Here is a 6318-nt window from a genome sequence, read left to right as displayed (position 1 = left end):
AGTTCCATCAATGGCTCCTCTGCAAAGGAGAAAATTGACAATGGTGGCAGTTTCAATATCAGGGTCATTCCAGAATTGGAAGACATTTTCTGTCCTCCCCTCTATGAAATTTCAAATACAGAAACATGCTCTTATGTTAATTATAGTTGTCTTGAGACCAAATTTAATTGTAGGTGATTCCTAAATATTATTTGGACTGAATGTCATCAAGCTAATTGTGCCCTTCTATTTTTCTTTTTTTTTTTTAAGACATAATGTCAACTTTAACAAATACACCCATATGACAGAAAAAAAAAGACAATATCTTAGTAGTTATTCTTTATTGTAGCAATTGGACTTTGCTGGTTAGCATGACTGCAAAGCTACTTGCACTCTTTAGCAAAAACTCCAACATAAACATTGAACCCTGCTATCATATTTACTTTTCTTTTTAATCATTATTATAAAGCTAACAGCTAACAGAGCTAATTGTATACTTGAGCAAAAACAGTAACGTTAGCATTAGTATTCAACGAAAATGCAAATCTTTAATTGTAAAGAATTTACTCTTTTTTTATATATTGTTTTTAATTAGTATCTGGAACAGGTTGGAAATGGAAAAAGTCCACTCTTGATGTTTGAATTGGTCGAATGAAGTTATATGATGGTTTATTTATTATTTATTGTCTAGAAGACAGAACAACAACAAAAATGCAAATTTTCCAAAAAATATTGATGCCTGAATTGTCCTCCAATTTTGGATTGACCCATAAACCAGCGTGTAGCGCAAGAACAGAAAAAAAAAATGGAGCATAAAAGCTGATAGGTTAGATTTCCTGATTGTCTCATTTCTGGAGCTGGCAGCATAATGGACAAGAATATGAAGTTAAAAATAAAGATGCTAAAATTCCCACAGCAAGGCTCTTACCTGAACCACAGCCAGATCAGCTTCCGTTGGTGACGCTTGGCTTTCTCTGCTTCTGTCGTTGCCACTGTTGCTTGGCCCTGTCATAATGAGAACTGGGGCTGTGGGTCAGGGAAGGGAAGGGAAGGGAAGGTATTGGTAACGGGGGGGGTTCACATGTAGGAGGGGGAGACGTGAGGTTAGGGAGGTCATTCCAGGAGCTGCTTTGGTGTGATGGTGGTCCCATGCGATCCATTACCAATAGCAACCCACCCCCCACCGCCACCACCCTCTAAAGCCCAATGCAATGAAATTAACACATGCATTGTAGGGTGGGTGCAGCACATGCAGTGAATAAATGTGAGATAAATATATTCCGACAAACGTGCTGTTTCACTGAGGAAGAAATCAAGCATAATCTTTTAAAAATAGTTTTTTTTTCTATTCTGAAATGTTAATATAATATTTATTAGTGTGGTGACCTCACATTCCCTTTTGTATTATTATTATTATTTACATAAAGAGAGAGATTTACATAAAGACAATTAATGATCTAATCCTAATTACGGCAACATTTTTTTTTTTTCCAAAGACAATTTACCTCAATTTAAAAAGACTTATTTAATCATTTCCTTGTAAACATAATGGATTTTTTTTTCCCCCCTGCATTTTAATAAGACTGATTTCAAGATCAAATTGGTCAACATTCAAGCTCTGCAGAAATGTCCATTCTGGACCTTTATATAAGATCAACAGCTGAGAAGTGTTAAAGAGAGGTTAAAAAAAGGTAAAAAAAAAAAAAAAGTATTAGAATTGTTTTTAATGACTATAAAACCCAAAGAAGTATTTTTTCCTCTCTCTCTTTGTCTCCTTCGACTTTCTAATTTCCATCTTTTCCTCGCCCGCAAATCATGCCCACAAAAATACACACGCTCACACCTAAATATTACAAATTACACATGCATACCCTGAGCCAAAAACAGTCCGAAACCCCCAAACCAGCCACCCACCCGCCCACAGACTGCAGAGATAAGATTTACCACCCGCAGCCATACAAACACATACTCAGCTAGTGTGGCCCAACCCAGACCATCTGCAGAAAAAAAGGGCGCCAGCGTAGAGAAGCGAGAAATCACCTCTCTCTTTTCTCTCCCAAACAAACACATAAGCGCATACAAAATCAGAGTAGTATTGATTATTCAGTGGAAGCACCCAAAGACTCGTCAGAATATGCTGACAGCTAACAGCTAAAATCAAACACCAGGAATAATCGTTGCACCTTTCCACAAAATAATTAGACAAGGGAAGTACCACAGGTTATCATACAGTGGGGGGGGGGGGGGGGGGGGGGGGGGGGGGTAATGGCAGAAACAAGTTCAATGGGAGTGGCAGGTCTCAGCTTTTTGTGTGTGGGTATGTTAGTGATTTATTGGCGTTCAGATTTCCCTCACGTTTTAAATGTATGGGGGCACCCACCTCTTCCTTTTGGCATTAAAAAAAAAAAATGCAGAGGAATGAAAAATATACTTGAACATGATTGAGCTAAAATAATGTCTTTGAAAGTCATTTAATATTTCTATCAAATCTACACACACGCGCTAATATCGTAAAGTCGGATGAAATTAGGTGAACATGTTCTTTCGAAATTCTCCGGCAAAGGAGAAACACAGGTGCAGTCAGTTGTTGGCCTCTTACCCGCTTTTCTTCTTTTTTCTGTAACCCAGGGTGTTGCCTCTCCTGGCGCACCTCTAAAATTCCCTCCCCTTCCTGCGCTCTTTCAGCCCGATGCCTTCCTGAGGGTCCGTGGCAAACTGGGAGGTGGTGATCTCCCTCCCCCTCCCAGTTGTAGGAAGAGCTCCCTGAAAAGAAGGAGGAGGTTGATCCCAGTAGGAAACAGAGGATGCGGCGCCGGACGAATTGGTACTGATGCTGCCGAGGAGTGATGGCAAACAAAAGCTGTCCTCCTCCCGCTGCACTTCTCCTACCACTCTTCCAGCTTCCCTTCTCGGGCTCCATTCACGGAAAGGAAGCTTGTTGTTTCTGGCCGTGGCAAATGAAGTGAGGAGCCGGCGGGGGCCAATGAGGGCAGACGTGTTGAGAGGGAGAAAGAGAGAGAGAGAAATGGAGAGCATGCGGTGTGATGAGGCATAAGAGAGTGATGGAGCGGAGAGAAAGGGATACGGAGGTAGAGATGGACAAGGGGCGGGAGGACGGATGCAAAAGAGGAGGAGAAAGACTGATAAGACACGATGCGGGGACGTATGAGAGAAAAGGAAAGCGGACAGGAGATCTATAAAGAGAGAGAGAGAGAATGAGGAGAGATTGCAGTACCAACAGTTGTTCAATAGACTCTCCCTCTTCCACTCACACACACACAATAAATGTACATTTATATTCTATTCTTTCTCACTCGAATATAGTCACACCCTCTTACACGCCCTTGCACCCAGTAATGGTGAATTAATTAGTGAATCATGTGTTTTGTTTCCAACATGTGCATTAGTGGGGGGGAAAAAAATTGTTAAAATAGCAAACAAAGGGAAATAATGGCCGTGATGATCATGATGACAAAGAAGATAAATAGGAGTTATCCCCGAGTGAATTGAGGAAAACACATAATGGGTGGGGGATGCTGCAAACAAATGCAGTCACAATTAAGGTTTTTTTTTTGTTTTTTTTACTGTCACCCAAGTTAAATCAAGAAGTACAAAATATCTGCATATCCATATTGTCTGTTCACAGGTGCCCATATTTGAAAATTGATTCAGGTATTGATGGGAATTAAAATAACCTGTTGGCTGAGCATGAAGAGACACACACACACATCAATAAATAGATAAGATATTTCTGACAATGTGTGAAGAAGTCTCAAGGGAGAAAGAACTAATTAAGAATCCAAATAAAAGATAAATAAGTAACAAATGGGGTTGCTGAAAAGGCTTTTCAATCCCAGCTATGATTCCCTGTGGGCACCAACATCACTTACAATCACATCTACAGGAGCAGATCAATTGTAAATGGACGGTGATGTTGTTACTCTTTCTATTTATTTATTTTTTTTGTCAAAGCAGTGTAAGAGCTGAATGTGCGCACACATCAAACAAGCTTTCATGCTCTTTTCTTTCACATTAGCTTTTCTAAAAGGAAATACGGCACAGTTACACACTATGTACTACTGTGTACTTTGTACATACATATGTCCATAAGCCTAGAATGTGAATCATATCTGGAAAAATCATCATGACAGTGTAAATAAAATAGGCCTAATATCATAATTGCCATTCTTACTTACAACAAAAATTGAAAATTACATTTATTATTAAGAAAATGTGTGTCTGTGTAGAGTCTCAGTCTTCTGGGTCATTGCAATCGACTGAGGGCAACTCGAATGAAATGGTAATTATGTCATTTTTGCAGCAAGCTTTGGGAGAACTTTTTTTTTTCTTGGAGAAAATGTCTTCCTGATTATTTGTGAAACAATAAGGAGACAAGGACTGTTTCATGGTTATGCACTGCCACCTGATGGCAGCCTCCAAATTGTTTGTTGGATGCTGGATGGCGGTTTTACAGGTAGCAGCTTTGTAGGTCTAACACTTGGTTTTTTTTCTTCCTTTAGGTGGCTAAAAAAAATTCCAAAATCGTGAAGAGAGAGTCATTATCAAAAAATATACAAGTTCTATCCTTTCCAAACACTTTACCTATATTTTTACTTTTTACAATAGACTTAAACAGATCAAAACTCACTATTAAAAGTGTTTCTTGGCACCTGTTTAGTTTGGGACCTTCTCTGCCTCTTCCTCTGGCTGGTAATCAAACCGCAATGCTTCCAGTACACCACAGTGCCCTGAGGCATATTGTGGCAGAAGATGGTACTACACTGAAGTCATGTGCTCTATAATTTCTCGCAACATGGCTACTATGAGGAAATACAGTAGTATGGATATACCAGCCTGAATGAGGCAGCTGTGATTACTTAAACAAATAGCATCCTCCATTTAAGTCAACAGAAAGGTTTTTATTGACAGCTTGCATAACAAAAGGTCAGCGATAGGCTCAGCACTACTAATTAAGTCCAATTGGTGAATGTCAGCTCCACAAAGGGCAATGCAAATCCACCGCGCTACCTAAATAAGAATCTTGGCGTGCGTGTGCGCGCGTGTGACGGGACAATAGGATTTCTCACGACCGCAATTCAACATCAAACGTTGACTGCATGATTTATTTGTTAGTTTTCTCCACATGATTAACAATTTGTCATTTCTGTTTAAAAGTAAATGCTCAATTTATTGATGCTACATTTGATGAAACTCATCATGGTTTTATTGATCATTTTTATTATGAATATCGTTTTAGGCAGGTGCTGTCTGCTCTGTGACGTAATGTGTAATAAGTAGTTTGCAATATTTGACTGGTCAGAGAAGATGCTGTTGCTTGGTGGGGGTCGATGCTGCCGTCATGGTTCCTGATGTGTGCCCGTTTTTGTAATTCTGAAATTGCTCATCCCTCCTGGCCAAGGTCTACAAAGTGTTGATTTGTTTTGTTCACGTACAGACATAGCTGTATTACTTGTGTGTAACAACTTCAGCCTCTCCCCTCCACCTCTTTGCTTTCACAGCGAAAGAAAATGCAGTCACACTGAGTCTCGGAAGAGCTGAACCTTTGAAAAACACAGACAAACTGTTATGAAATGACAGGGAGATAATGTGATGGTGTGGTGTGGTGACCTTTAAATACAGGCTGATGCTACATCCCAACCAGTGAAAACCCTGACCTTTGTAAAACCATTACAGGAGACTCTAATCCGAAAGGCTTGGGAGGGAGACACGCGCACATTGAATCGACCCAATAGTGCACATTTAACATTAGATGCCACATTTTGCATACATATACGAATTGGGGGGGTGACTGAAATATTTTTCTTTCCATTTTGACATAAATTAGTTGATAAGCCTCGGCTTGATCAGACCCAGGCTTTTTCTGGATCAATTTATGTCTAATTCTGTGCTTTAATTTTCCTCGACTGAATCAAATTCATTTGTAGAAAACAGCTTCCAGTTGAAAGGCAAAAAAAAAAAAAAAAGAAAATGGAATTTGTTCCTCTCCTGAGTATGCAAACATGATAATGGCCACAAGTTTCCATCATTTGACTCATCGGACAGTATATTATTAATAAATAGCTATTATATTGTATTTTTCCGATTCAAAATGAAGCAGGCTACCTCCTATCAAATAAAGAAATAAAAGAAAAAGGCGGTTTGGAAAGTTGCGTATGTGACGTTGTCGCGCTGAACTTGTGCAACAGCGACATCTTTTGGTGTATCTTGGTAGGTGCAGTTTGCTGCGCCTACCACTGGGTGGGTCTAATTCGACGGGGGCGTGCACGAGTTTGACAAACCACGAATTTAAGGGGAGCGCCACAGCTTTTGTGCAAGCAG

Source organism: Syngnathus acus, chromosome 20, assembly GCF_901709675.1.
Source record: "Syngnathus acus chromosome 20, fSynAcu1.2, whole genome shotgun sequence".
NCBI classification, from domain to species: Eukaryota; Metazoa; Chordata; class Actinopteri; order Syngnathiformes; family Syngnathidae; genus Syngnathus; species Syngnathus acus.
The sequence above is the reverse complement of the archived record's forward strand: the minus strand, read 5'-3'. Positions refer to the sequence as shown.